Genomic DNA, 15,800 nt, shown 5'->3' with positions numbered 1-15,800 from the left:
AAGGCAAGCCATGTCTGTCTATGTTTCCATCTTGACCAGAAGTCCTTGATTGAAATTCTGACTAGCAAAAGTTGCAAATTAGACTGTTTTGTTCTTTCTTTTTCATGTGGGCATGGAGAAGAATGTTACAAACAAATTTATCTTGGTAATAGTGCTCCTTTTTTTCCAGGGGTGGTATGACCTGCAAAAATGAAGCTAGGAAAATTTCCATGTAACCAGGTCACTACAGAATGTGTTCAAAGGTGGTAGGAAATTGCGGTCTCCTCCCCTTAGCATTTTAAAAGGACTCATTTGCTTTCTGGGGTGGACTCACCTTGGAATTACTTTCTACTTTAGTAGAATGGTTAGAACTAGCTAACACTTTTCTTTTCTTTTCTTCACCTTAGGCATAATTGGGGGGCATGATCCAGGAAAAATCAAGTTGTATACTGAATGATTCACTACATGTGTTCTTAAAATAATGTATGTACATTATAGTCTTTGAACACTTAACATTCAATGGTTCTTCCATTGCTTTTAAGGCTAGTCTCAGAACCACTTTTCCTGATGGATTTTCAAAGGTTAGTGCCTCACAACAATTGGATTCAAATTTTCAGTGCTGTCTTTCTCCCCTAGGGAGTCGACTAAATAGAGGCATATAAGTAAACATTTCAACACAGTTGGGGAACATGCCCCATGGCCTCACTATGTCTTGATGTTTGAAATGGGAACTTGTACATACAAATATGAGGCTGAGAGTATAGGTTAGGATGTAGCAGTTTCTTAAGAGGGATGATTTTCCAATAAATGTAATTAACTTTGATGCAGGAAAGAATACTAAAGGTTATGTAATGGTTTAATAACAAAAGGATTATTATAATCCACAATTAAACACGTGTTGCTGTGTTTTTGAAGATGCTGGATTGGTGACAAGTTAAACTCTCATATATCTGTGCATCATGGTTTTCAGGGATTTTTCAACTCTCAATACATTCTATCAGAATCACACTTTTATTCCTTTATTAAAGCTCATAACTCATTTTTTTCTTTTGAAAAGGTAGTTAACAGATACTATTGAACAAACAGGCAGGGTCATGCTATGCACAAAAGGGGGAGGAACTTAATCTTTTGAACCTATGGAATTATTTCCATAACCCTAGTACTATTAGCATATGGTACCATTCCATGCTGCTATAGTTTAGCAATGACTCCACAGACTGTAGCCTCATAATGGAATTTGTGGTCAATCCAAACAGAAGCCTCTGGACATATATGGATGTCTAAATAGCTGCAGATACTGATCATTCATCGATTTCTTAAAAGCCTTTTTCATTCAGAGTTGGCAATTTGGGGTTTGGGGTTCACACAAAGGTTCTGATTAAATAAACAGAAAAAAGCAGAATCCAGTTGTGGAAAAGGTTTAGACAATTGAATAAACATTGACTTCCAAAGTAATCCTTTTGTAAAATTATATAGACTATATTTCTTACACAAGAATAAATAAGGTAATCCAATAACTAGTTATGTGCTGAAATAATTGCAAGTATAGATAATAAATTGATAAAAATCATCAGGTTGTAAAAAATCTGAAATTCATATTTTTCTTTCACAAAATTGCCAGAATTTTCTGAATATGTTAAATAAGCACAGAAGAAAACAGGAAATATGTTAAAGAATCATCCTCTAAAACACACTTAAGCCTGATGGATTTATAAGGTGATGTTTTCCTCCTTAAGACTTTGAAAAATATATTATACAAATTTTCCTTGAGTATTCACAAGTATAGTATATTTCTTAAAGTAATCCCCAGAGTGAAATATGATAAGAATGATACATACAAAAATGATATAAAACATAAGAGTAATACACAACATAAGAATGATATAAAAATGTCCTATTACCACTTAGGAATATGATAATTATACCAGCCACCAATAATATGGAAATACTCCATTTCAGGCACTGTACCAAGAAGCATTTTCACAAGTTAGCTCATATGATCCTCATAACAACCTCTATAATGTATATGCTATTATGTTTCCATGTTAAATAAAGGAAAGTGAGGCTATTCTAAAGTAACAAAGCTATTAAGTGGCAGGACCAGGAGCTATTATGGAGGTCCAGGTAGATTTGAACTCAGACACTTGCTCCTAGTAGTATGCCATACTGCCTATCACTGATGTGGGCATTTTAATCAAAATTCTACCAATAAAATACAGAAACCTATTAAAGTAATTTTAAGGCACAATCAATTATTGTGACTGTAGTCACAATAAATTACTCATGACTGTAGTTTATCCTAGAAATGTAAAGATTATTTCAGACAAAAACACCAATCAATATTGTTTAAAAAATGCATGATCATCTTAGTAAATTACAAAAAGACATTTGATAAAAAACTAACTCTTTTTTATGGTTAATGTTTTTTAAATATAGAAATAGTGAACTATCTCTTTAACATGATAAAACATATATTCAAAAATAACTAATTTCCTACCTATTGGAAAAACAGTCATTTCCCATAAAAACTGTACCAAAACAGGGGAGCTTTTATTCATTTATAAGTTTAGTACTTCTGAGAAATTCATGTTTTGGTAATAAGGCATGCAAATAAATCAGAAGTAAAAATTTGGAAGTAAGAAATTAAAGAGATATCATATTCAGACAATAGTAGTATATACCTAGAAAAGCCAGAGAATCAACTTCAAGTGATTAGACAAAACTACAAAATTCAGCAAATTCACAAAATGCAAGATAAGTCTTTGAAAGCCAATAAAATATCTACCAGTAAGCCAACCCAAAGGAGAAAAAGTAACACCTACAATAAAGCAAAAACAATAAAGTGTTTGGAAATAAGTAAATATATACACAAAAGTGTGAGAAAAAGAAATAATATAAAGCTGCAATGGCAGAAACAAAAAAATTGAATAAATGTAGTCATATTATATTTCTGAATAGAAGACTGATAGTATGAAGCTGATACTTCATAGGTTGACTTAGAGATGTAGACAATTCAAATTAAGATCTCTCTTATTTCAAAAATTATATCAGAGTAATATGTAATAACAATTGTACATAACTTTACAGGGAAACAAAAGTCATATGGATATAAAATATTAGAATATATTATAAATTGACACTAGATAAAGTGGCAGAATTCTGAAACAAATCAGAAATATCAATTAGTAAATGAGATAGACTAGAAAAAGGCTCTAATAAAAGTAAAAAATGAATGTTTCATGAAGAAAGCAGAACAAAACAATGGAGAAAGTACTCATTATTAAGTAAATCCACTGGTCACGGATACGTAGAAGTAACATAAATTTTTATCTCTTACCATATATAATCATTCTTTCTGTATGAACTAAAAAACTAAATATTTAAGGAAAATTAAAAAACATTAAGAATAGACTGGAGTATTTAACTCAGCCTTGGTGATCTTTAAAGTTTTGAAGTAATAGGAAACATGGTCAGAGGGTCCAATGTAATACAAAAATGTAAAACCATTATCAGAACTAAGATTAAATGGTGTAAGTGCTAGGAAAATTATCAATAAATAAACAGCATCTAAACTGTATGCAGAAGTTCTACAAACCTACAAGACCATTACCAGATTCCCAAAGGACAAATAGTCAAAAGTCATTATCACATCTAGAAGAAATAGATATTGTTCCAACTAGGATGCATTAATTGTATTTAATGTAATTGGCAAAAAATAACATTTTACAAAACAGTATTGTACAGACTCTGGAAGAATAAGCTTATTGAAGTTGCTGATAGCACTGAAAACTAGGTCAAGAATAATAAAAATATTCATAGTGCTGGAAACAGGCCTCCAAATCCTTGATAATTCAAAAGAAGTACAAATACCTTAGTTTGAATATCAAAAGCTTTAAAGTAAATTAAATATCCAACAAGAGGGGAATGATTGAGCTATTTATCATATATTAACACAATGAAATAATTTGAACAACATAGATAAGAAGAAAATTATATGAGATAACAATAAAAGGTTACAATGCAAAATTATGTTTTCACTTTGATTCCACCCAAGATTATTCATTAGGATAATGATCAGGAGAGCCCGAGGATTTAGATCTAGGTGTTTTTTACAGCCAATAGTGGGGAAATTTTTAACTTTTTTGTTATTTTGAAAATCTGATAAAATAGTATTAAAATGAAGAATATATTTCAATTGAGAATTATACCTCTATTTAAAAAAAAAAACTACTATTTCTGTCATGTTCTGCCATTTTTTTCTAACTTCCTTTGAATTTCTCAACATCGATCTTTTATACAAATATTTCTCTGGTCCTTTGCTTCTTTCTTTATTTTTCTCTATTCAAACTCTCTCTCTCTTCCTCTCTCTCTTTTACTAGGCAAAAACAACAACAACAACAACAACAACAACAACTACAACAACTATTAATCTTTGTTTCAAAATTTATTCGCTTCTTCAGCTTAATTAGCTGCAAAGAATGATTTTTTTCCTAAGCAAAACTGAGAAAAGCTGCAGTGTACAAGGGGGCTTGATCTTAAAAATATTAGAGATCTAGATTTTATAAGATCCATAAACAAATATGAAAAAGCAGTCATACTATAAAAGATCAGCTTCCAGTAACTTCTTCAAGTTTTATCTTCTTCAGAAGCTGACTCAATTCAGTTTGTTTTATTTTTGGCAGCATCATCAAAATTCTTCACAACATCTGGAACTTCATCATCATCATCCTCTCTGGTTACAAGTAGTGCTTTTCCATCCACAGATTGTTTGGGCAGAGCTTCAGATACTCTCCTTAAAGTATTCATACTGTCAGCACCAAGCTGTTTTAAGATACTGGGTAGCACTGCTGCCAGTGGCTTTGTCTGAGCATGGCAGTAATGGTGAAAGTGTGCACTGTCAGAGATGCCTGAACTTTAGGATTGTTAAAGTGGATCACTGTTCCTTGGTTTATGAACATATTTACCTCTTATATATGAGAGATCTTGTTTACCCTTATTTTCTTTTAGGAGAACTGACTTTTTTTATCATCTACTATAGCTGTTCTGTGAACCAACTTCTTCCTGTGAACAGTTTCTTTCCCACCAATGTGCACTTGTGTCTGTAGTTTGGCCAATTTATCTTGTTGGAGAGGAAACAGAGGCCATGTGGAGGACTAGGGTTGGTGCTCAGTGGGGTTTTGAACAGACCAGCTGAGAATACGTTCACAAATGTAGGGACACAAGATCACAGCTAGTTCCAGCTTTCTCTCTTTTTCTTTTCTCTCACCCCTGTTAACTTCATTTTTTTCCTTTTTATGCTTCTCAGCTCTTTTTGTGACTGTTTTTGGAATGGTTAAATTATGGGACAGAAATGTATTTTATTTGTTTTATCTATTGAAGAACACATTGCTTTTGTTTTATTTTAACAAGCAAAACAGACAGACTCATGGATGGAGAGCAGATGACAGCTAGTGGGGGGGGGTTCTTAGGGGGTGGAGGGATTGCAAAGAGGAGAAAGGACTCATGGACATGGACAACAGTGTGGTGATTGCTTGGGGGATAAGGGTATCCAGGGACTAAATGGTAATGGAAAAATACAATAAAGATTAAATTTTAAAAAATTAAAAATTGAACATGCTGAATTCATTATTTTTAATTCTCTTTAAATAGGTACCTGAATTGAATTATCTTTTAATTATTTATTCATGACCAAAGCTAAATCAAATGTTTCTGCAAGGCTCTAAACTACAAGTGGAAAACACTTCATATCTTAATTCTGTTGAATTTATCATTATAGAAAGAACAATGAGCATAACTATGAAAGATTTACATTCACATGTGTAGGAAACCCTTGCTATTTCAATTTTAAAGTTTTCAAATATCTGAATTTTAGTCATGCTAAAACATGCTCTAACCTCTATGCAACATGGTAATACAATAATTACAATCTTGTACTTTGCATTCATGATATTGTGAAGTTAATGTTGGTATGAATGGTATCCTTAAGCATAAAACCTGAGATCATGCTAAATCTAATGAACAAATGCAGAGCATAGGCAAGAGCTAAAAAAAAATATTGGAAATAAAGGGGTGGGCAAAAGATAGAGTTGTTCATATGGAAAAACATAATACAAGAATAAACTGTTTTGCTTACTCATGACTGTAAATCTACTTTTGCCCACTCCTGTATAGTTCTTTAATCTTTCTCAATTTCCTCATAAATAAAATGCACATGTTTCTAGAACCTTCCTTGTAGCATACAGGCATACCTCATCTTACTGTGCTTCTCTTTATTGCACTCTGAAGATATTGTTGTTTTGTATTGTTTCCAGTTGAAGGTTTGCGGTCTACCCTGAGTAGAGAAAGTCTTTGGGAACCATTTTTGCAGTAGACTCAGATGATTGTTAACATTTGTTACCAATAAAGTATTTTTAATTAAGGCATGCATATTTTTACATATAATGCTATTGCATGCCTAGTAGATTACAGTGTAGTGTAAATATTAACTTTTATATGCACTAAAAAACAAAAAAAAATTGTGTGACTCTCTTTATTACAGTGGTCTGGAACCAAACCTGTAGTATCTATGAGGTATGCCTGTATACTGTAAGATTAAATATGACAAAGTTTTAAAAGTACATACAGTGCCTGGCACATAATAAGTGCTCCATTAGTGAGAGAAAGTGGAGGCCATTGCAGAGTTGGAGGCTCAATGTGCACATTGACTTAGAGGCAGGAATTGAAATAGCATGTCAGGGAAAAAGAAGAGATTAGCTTGGCTCTCTAGCATTAGTCATGCTAGAGAGGTCATTTGGCAAATCTTTCTACTGGGAGAAAATAGGGTTGCTCACACTTTAACTTATCAAATTTTTAGGTAGCCACCAAGGTTAAGTATTCTTTTCATTTTTGGAATGAAGTGAATGAGGGATTGTTTGAGAGGCATTTCCTTGTCAATCTTGTGCAACACAGAAAAGAATAAGGTGTTATGAACCCCATAGTAACTTGCGCTTCTGTTAGCAAGGTCAAAGTATCAGATTAGTGGCCTGTCTCTGCCCTGCCAGATGAGGACATGGTTGCAATATTCTGGATATGTGCTTCAATGGTGAGTCTCTATGAGCTGGTGGCTATATCTGGTCTATCTGCTGATGCTATGCAGGAAGGGGGGACTTAAACCTGAGATTCAAATTAGTATAGATAAATACTGCCTGCATTTATTTACTAGGGTGTGACCTTGAGCAAGTGACCCTGTCTGTGATGTAGTTATTTGTCTGAAAAGTAGAGAAAATGATAGTGCCTACTTCATGGGGTTTGTGGTGAGAATTAAATAAGATAACATTAGCTGAAACACTTAGAATATTGTCTACCAAGTCATGAATGCTGGCTATTTTTATCCATGTACAAATAACCCATTTATCCACTTATCTTTAGATAAGGAGAATTTTCTTCATGAATCCAGGGATAATGGATCCAATATAAAAAAGACAAGGATCATGCATTTGCTCTCTGATCGAAGCTTAAGTGGGGCATAATAAAAGGCATAAGACAATGGCTCTGACACCACAGAGACTTTGAAATGACTATAGAAATCAGACAGAGGCTAATCCTGAAATCCTTGGTGGTTTAGGGACACTCTTCCTCTACAGGCTGGCATGAGACTTGAAATTTCCTGCCATCATGCATTAATGTCTTTTAAAAATCCCTCTTAAAATGAACAAATTATCCAGGAAAAATAACACATTAACCTGTTAGCTGGATGAACACTTTAGTGCAGATTGCTTTTATCATATTACTTACTTTCTGGAAGCTGGAGCATGTGAGCTACCAGATGAGGGATAGCTAAATGGTGTTAAGAAGAAAGAAAGAGGGAAAGGGCATCTGGAGATAGCCTTGGGGTTACTAAGGACTAAAGCCAGCCAAAGCAGCATCTGGGTCCCTGGATGGAGTGCAGAACACCCTTACCCCTGCAGTCTCCCTTACTCCCTTTATCCTCTTTTATTTTCTTTACTTTGTCATGTATCATGCATCATATAGTACAGGGCCAGGCACACAATCAACAAATGTTTATGAAGTACCCGTTGAGTAAATAAGTAACTGTAGTGGACAGAAGTCTCCAAATACTTCCAGGATATGCTAACTTGCACACACTAGGTATGGCTCCAAAACTACTAACTAGAAAAGGTTATATACTGGATGTCTTGCTTCATGGGGTGAGACAAACACCTGATACTGGGAATATAACATGTACTAAGAAAGTACTCAAAAAAAACAAGTGAAGTATAACAATGAGCACTTGAGAATCAAGCAGGAGTAGAAGATCCAATAATAGAGGCAATACACATTCAAGAACATTACAAGGCAGGATTCAGTTCAAGAACCAGGAGAAAGCTGAGTTTCCAAGAAAGGAAATTAAGAAAAAAAACAAACAAACAGCTTTTTACTGAGTGCTTCTTTGACCAGGCACTTTCACTGAGTTTGTCTAATTTATTCCCCACAATAAGGCCAAAAGTAATTATTGTCTTTATTTTTTATAAGTTGGAAAACTAATCATCAGAAAAGCTGGGCAAATTGTAGCTTACTGAAGTGACTAAGTGCATAGACTTGGACCCAATCTACTTTATTTAAATCCTGGCTCTGCCGTTTATTAGTTGGGTGGTCATAGGCAAGTCATTTAATCTCTGTTGTCCTCAGTTTCCTCTTCAGTAAAAATAAGAATAATAATACTCCCTACTTTCTACAATATTATGAGGCTTAAATGAGTTCAGTATTAGTAAAGCACTTAGCACAGTGCCTTCACATATGGAATGTCATGTGAGTATTTGTGAAAAAATAAAATAGTTACCTCAGGTTATGTGACTGATATGAGAAAGGTGACACTTTAATCTAGGTCCAAATCCTTCAGTCTTAGCACAATTCCTAACTCCCCCATGAAGCCCAAATCTCATTCCTTTTCAAGGACTCCTTGAAGCCCTCAGTTCCTCAGAAAACTTTCCCTGACCACTACCTAGTTTGATTCATAGCTTAGCAATCAGTCACAGACTTCTTGTATAAGGATTTGAATTTTTCCTGCATATTATCTTTTTTCCAATACTACCTTATACACCTGTTCTTAAGGAGTTCCCTAACTTCTTTTCATCCTCCAAAGTGCCTAGCAATTCTCTGTGTTTTCAATTGAAATTGTGCCCACAGCTCTTAAATGGAGTGGTAGCCTTGTGAAGTTTTGAGTGTGACAAGCATACCACAGGTGTTAATGGTTCAGGATCCCTTGGTCAATGTGACCCATGTTTTCACATCTGTCCATTTATTTTCAGAGTTTTTGTTTCACACTAACCAATGTCAGAAAGAAATTATATTATGGTTTTTAACTCATTCTATCCAAATTTTAAAAATTATTCTTTCAGCTATCATCATTGTAAGCACTTATTGAAGCATGTTAATAAGAGATAGAGACAGAGAAGCAATAGAGTACCACCAAGGTTCCTGTAAAAATATGGTTTTCTATGTTATCCCTTTCCAGGCGTATGGCACTGAGTCATAAGGAATAATAGCAATGGAAAATGGCCAAATACACACTAGTATATTTGAGCTGAATACAAAAGGAAGTATAGAGTTATTTTTAAGATACATGTATTTCTAAAGTGCTCTCTGAATTTTAAATATACTATATGGTCATATCTCTAAAGGAAAAGAGAAATTTACCTAAGTTATAAAAACTTTCTGAGACAATAAATGAATGTACTCAATTTCCCTGACCAGAGACCTTCATTCCAAGTTGATGCAAGCCATAAATGAAATGACTTGGCTGACTATAAGTCAGTCCCCCATGAACATTTGTTTACAACTGAAAACCTCTACACATAATTGCTGTCTCTGCTCAGGGGAGGCCCTGCTGGGATTACAAGAAGTGTTGCAAGGTTCTATGAAGTGTGATCAGCAGTTACGGCATGAACCTGGCACTGCATGTCCACACTCTGTCTGCTTGGACAATTGGATGTATCAGTTTTCCTCCTTCACACTACTTAAATTAGCCAAAGAGAGTAGAAGTCTAGGGAAAGAGAACACAGGGCTGTAAATAACATTCAGATCTGGTATGTTATGAGACAAGGACCCTCAGTCCACTTTGCTCCTGAGATATAATCTGTAATTACACAGTAGTTATGTTGTTCTTTCAAAAAGCCAATGATAGTATAATCTGATTGTCAGGAAAAAGGGTGGGGTTAGAGATAAGTCAGAATCAAGGATATATCATAAATATTGATTTTTCCCCAAAATGAAAATTGGCGATTTTACCTTAACCAGTTTTTAAAAGTATTTTATGTTGAAAACAATATAGTTTTTAAGTAAAACAATTAATTGACATAAAACTGCACATATTTAATATGTGCAACTTGATGAGTGAAGTGTACACCCGTTAAACCTTATCACCATCAAGGTTGTAAACATATACACTGCTTCCCAAAGTTTCTTCTCTGTTGTTGTTGTTGTTGTTGTTGTTGTTGTTGTTGTTGTTTGGTGATAAGAACATTTAATGTAAGATCTACCCTTCTTAGCAAATTTTAAGTATATGGTATTATTAGCTATAGGTGCTAGTATCTTCGGAACTTATTCATTTGGCATCACTGAAACGTTGTACCCTTTCACCATCACCTACCCATTTCCCTCACTCCCCAGCCCCTTGAAACTACCATTTTATCCTTTGCTTCAATAAGTTTGACTATTTTAGATTCCTCACATATGGAATATGTTATCACATAGTATTTGTCTTTTTGTGTTTGGCTTATTTCACTTGGCTTAATGCCCTCCAGATTCATTAATTTTGTTTTAAATCACAGGATTCCCTTCTTTATAAAGGCTGAATAATATTCCATTGTATGTATACCCTAATTTTTTATTCATTAATCTGTAATAGACATTAGGTTGTTTCCATATCTTGCCTATTGTGAATAATGCTGCAATGGCCATGGAGATGCTTATATCTCTTCAAGATCATGAATTCATTCCCTTTGTATATATATCCAGAAATGAGATTGCTGAATCATACTGTAGTTCTATTTTTTAATTTTTTGAAGAATTCATACCGAATCCTATTGTGACTGTATCAACTTACATTCCCACCAACATTGAATAAGGGTTCCTTTTTCTCCAAACCACACCGACACTTGTTATCTGTAGTTGATTTTTTTAAAATAAAAAGAACATCCTAACAGGCTGTGGTTTTGATTTGCATTACTCTGAAAATTAGAGATATTGAACACTGTTTTACATACCTGTTGGCCATTTGTATGTCTTCTTTAAAGAAGTGTGTATTCAGGTCTTTTCACCACTTTTTAATCTGGTTATTTGTTTTTGTCTTTGTTTGTATTTTTTGCTATTGTGTTGTATGAATGTTTTGTAATTTTGAATATTAACCTACTATGAGATATATGGTTTGCAAACACTTTTTCTCATTCAGTAGATTGCCTTGTATTTGTTGATTGTTTTCTTTGGCGTACAGAACTTTTTAGTTTGATGCAATCCCACTTGTTTATTTTTTTTTATTTTGCTATTGTATCAAAAAATCATTGCCAAAACCAATGCCAAGAGTTCTTCTTTATATTTTCCTCTAGGACTTTTATGGTTTCAGGTCTTCAGTTTAAGTCCATTTTGAGTTGATTTTAGTATATGGCATTTCATTCTGTTGCATGTGGATATCTAGTTTTCCAAAAACCCTTCATTTTTTAATCATTTTTAATTAATGTTTGAATACAGTTGTCTCCATTTTCCCAACTCCACTTTCCTCCACCCCACCTACCCCTACCTCCCACCCTCAATCCTACCCCTCTTTGGCTTTGTCCATGGGCCCTTTATACATGTTCTTTAATGACCCTTCCCCTTCTTTCCCCCATTATTTCCCTCTCCCATCCTCTCTGATTACTGTCAGCTTGTTCTTTATTTCAACATCTCTGGCTATATTTTGCTTGCTCATTTGTTTTGTTGATTAGGTTCCACTTAAAGGTGAGATCATATAGTATTTGTGTTTCACTGCTTGGCTTATTTCACTTAGCATTTATTAAAGAGGCTGTCTTTTCTCTTGGTTGCCTTGATGAAACTTAATTGACCTTATGTGTTGGGGTTTATTTCTTGGGTCACTATTCTGTTCCATTGGTCTCTGTATCTGTTTTTAATGCCACTGCCATATTGTTTTGATTACTGTACCTTTGTAATAAAATTTGAAATTATAATTTATAATTTAAAAACATCCATCTCCGTTCTTCTTGCTCAAGATTGTTTGCCTACTTAGGAACTTTTGTGATTCTATACACATTTTAGGATTATTTTCTATTTCTTTGAAAAATTTTATTGGAGTTTTGATAGAATTACACTAAATCTTTAGGACACTTAGGGTAAGTATGGACATTTTAACAATATTAATTCTTGCATTCCATAAGCACAGAGTATCTTTTTATTTATTTATACCTATTTTAACTTTTATCAATATTCTACAATTTTAGTGTACAGATATTTTACCTACTTGGTTAAAGCTTTTCCCAAGTATTTCATTGTTTTGATGCTATTACAACTGGGATTGCTTATATAATTTATTTTTCAGATTGTTACTAATGTATAAATATGCAATTTTTTTGTATGTTAACACTGTATCCTGCAATTTTACTGAATTCATTTAAAATTCTAATGGTTTTTTTGGTGGAGTCTTCTATATATAAAATCATGTCATTTGCAAACACTTTTTGTTGCATGCCATAAGTTCTGGTATATTGCATTTCTATTTTCACTTGTCTCACAATTTTTAAAAAATTTCCTTTTGATTTCTTCTTTAACCCATTCCTTGATTGTTCAGGAGTGTGTTGCTTAATTTCCACACATTAAAAAATAATAATTTTAATTGGAAAAATATAAATTTACTTTATTTGAACAATTAGGGAAGATAAACACATAACTTACTTTCTTTTTTAACAAATTTGCATTGAAAATAAACTTATTTAATATCTGTAAATTGGACATATACTCATCATGTTATATGCCACAAAGGGTAGTTGGAGGAGTAAATGAGTTTACAAATTTTAGAAGTGCTAGAAAATTGTAAACATATGGAAAGTCATATATAAGTGCTTGCCATATAAAACAAATAAAATCTGAGGAGATCAAACTAATAAACATTATCATATCCTCCTTTTATTTTGTACAGTTAGCATTCCCATTTAAGTGACAATATGTACAAAGAATAATTTCCATTTTTATTTATTTATCGAATTTATTGTGGCGACATTGGTTAATAAAATTATGTAGGTTTCATGTAGATTGCATACAATTCTGTAATACATCAACTTTATATTGTATTGTGTGTTCACCACCCCAAGTCAAACCTTCCATCACCACTTATCCCCCTTTACCCTCATCTACCTCCTCCTACCCCTCTTTCTCTCTGTTAATCACCATACTTTTGTCTGTGTCAGTAAAATCATATGGTATATACCTTTCTCTAACTGGTTTATTTAACTTAGCACAATACACTTCAGGTCCATCCATGTTGTTGTAAAAAATAAGATTTCCTTCTTTTGTACAGCTAAGTAGTACTTCATTGTGTAAATATACCACAGCTTTTTCATCTACTCATCTACTGATGGGCACTTGGGTTGCTTCAAAATCTTGGCTATTCTATATAACACTGCTGTGAACACAGGAGCATATATATTCTTTCAAATTGGTGTTTCAGGTTTTTTATATTCCCAGCAGTGAAATAGCTGGTCATAGACAGGTACCTTTTGAATATTTTGAGGTAAATCCATACTACTTTCCACAGTGGATGCATCAATATGCATTGCTACCAACAGTGCACAAGGATTCAATTTTTCCCACATCCTTACCAACCCTTGATGTTTGTTGATTTATTGATGATAGCCATTCTGGCAGATGTGAGATGATATTTCATTGTGGTTTGATTTGCAATTTTCTAATGATTAGTGAAATTGAGCATCTTTTCATATGTCTATTAGAGATCTGTATGTCCTCTATGAAGAAGTGTCTATTCAGGTCCTTCGCCCATTTTTAAAATTGGATTTTTTTTTTGGTGTTCAGTGATATAAATTTTTTATAAATTTTTAATATTAACCCCTCATCAGATGTATCATTGGAAAATATCTTCTCTCAATTAGTGGGTTGTCTTTTCATTCTGTTGGTGGTTTCCTTTGCTTTGCTAAAACTTTTTATTTTTATGTAGTCCCATTTGTTTCTTTTTCTTTTTTTTTTTACTTGCCAGAGGAAGTATATCAGAAAAATAATATGACTATAAGAAATGTTTGAAATATTATAGTTGATGTTTTCTGTGAGGTGTTTTTGTGATTTTGAGTCTAATATTTAAGTCTTTAATTCATTTTGAACTTATTCTTGTGTATGATGTTAGAAGGTGGTCTAGTTTCAATTTTTTGCACATACCTGCCCAATTTTCCCAACACCACTTATTAAATACACTATCTTTACCCACTGTATGTTGTTACCTCCTTTGTCAAATATTATTGACCAAAAATCATGCTTTCATTGATCTATAGGTCTGTTTTTATGCCAGTACCATGCTGCTTTGTTTACCGTGCCTTATGAATAGTTTCATGTCAGGTAGTGTGGGTTCTTCCAACTCTGTTCTTTCTCAAGATCACTGAGGCCAGTCAAGGCCTTTTGTGGTTCCATATAAATTTTTGTACTATTTGTTCCTGTTCTGTGAAATATGCTATTGGTTTCTTGATAGGAATTGTGTTGAATCTATATATTGCTTTGGGAAGTATGGACATTTTAATGACATGACTTATTCCTATCCACCAACAAGACATATGTGTCCACTTATTTCTATGTTCTTCAATTTCTTTTTTTTTAACACCTCTTTTTTTAAAAGATTTTATTTATTTATTTTTAGAGAGGGAAGGGGGGGGCGGGGGGAGACATCAATGTGCGGTTGCTGGGGGTTATGGCCTGCAACCCAGGCATGTACCCTGGCTGGGAATTGAACCTGGGACACTTTGGTTCCCAGCCCATGCTCAATCCACTGAGCTACGCCAGCCAGGGCTTATCTTCTTCAATTTCTTTCTTCAGTGTCTTATAATTTTCTTAATAAAGGTCTTTTATATCCTTGGTTAAATTGACTTCTAGGTACTTTTGATGTAATTATGAATACCATTCTTTTCTTAGTTTCCTTTTCAGATAGTTCATTATTAGTGTATAAAATGCAACTGATTTGTGGAGATGTATTAACATCCTACTACATTACTGAATTCATTTATCATTTCTAGTAGTTTTTAGTAAAATATTTAGTGTTCTCTATATGCAGTAGCATGTCATCCACAAATAATGACAGATTTACTTCTTCCTTTCCTATTTGAATGCCTTTTATTTCTTCTTATTGACTGATTGCTGTGGCTAGGACATTCACTAATATGTTAAATAACAGTGGTGAAAATGAACATTCTTGTTATGTTCCCAATTTTAAGGGAAACATTAGATTTTTCCCAATGAGTATGATGTTGGCTGTGCTTTTGTCATATATGGCTCTTGTTACATTGAGGTATGTTCCCTTTATTCCACTTTGCTGAGAGATTTTATCATAAATAGGTGGTAGATTTTATCAAGTGCTTTTTCTGCATCTATTTATATAATCACATTTTTATTCTTCATTTTGTTAAGTTGTGTATCATGTTTATTGGTTTTCCAATATTGTACCAACCTTGCATCCCTGGAATAAATCCCATTTGGTCATGGTGTATGATCATTTTAATGTATTGTTAGATCTGGTTTGCTAAAATTTTTTGAAGATTTTCACATTTAAGTTTATCAGGAATGATGGCCTATAATTTTCTTTA

The 15,800-nt window shown here is 33.4% G+C and overlaps 1 pseudogene; it reads right to left on the bottom strand.

Moving 5' to 3' along the window:
• Positions 1–4,638: 4,638 nt before the first annotated feature.
• Positions 4,639–15,800, bottom strand: part of LOC123827733 — a 47,237-nt pseudogene continuing 36,075 nt past the window's right edge.

This window comes from Phyllostomus hastatus, unplaced genomic scaffold, assembly GCF_019186645.2.
Source record: "Phyllostomus hastatus isolate PE091 unplaced genomic scaffold, TTU_PhHast_1.1 phas_contig_90, whole genome shotgun sequence".
Lineage (NCBI taxonomy): Eukaryota > Metazoa > Chordata > Mammalia > Chiroptera > Phyllostomidae > Phyllostomus > Phyllostomus hastatus.
Note: the sequence above shows the minus strand (reverse complement) of the source record. Positions and strands in the feature narration are given on the sequence as shown.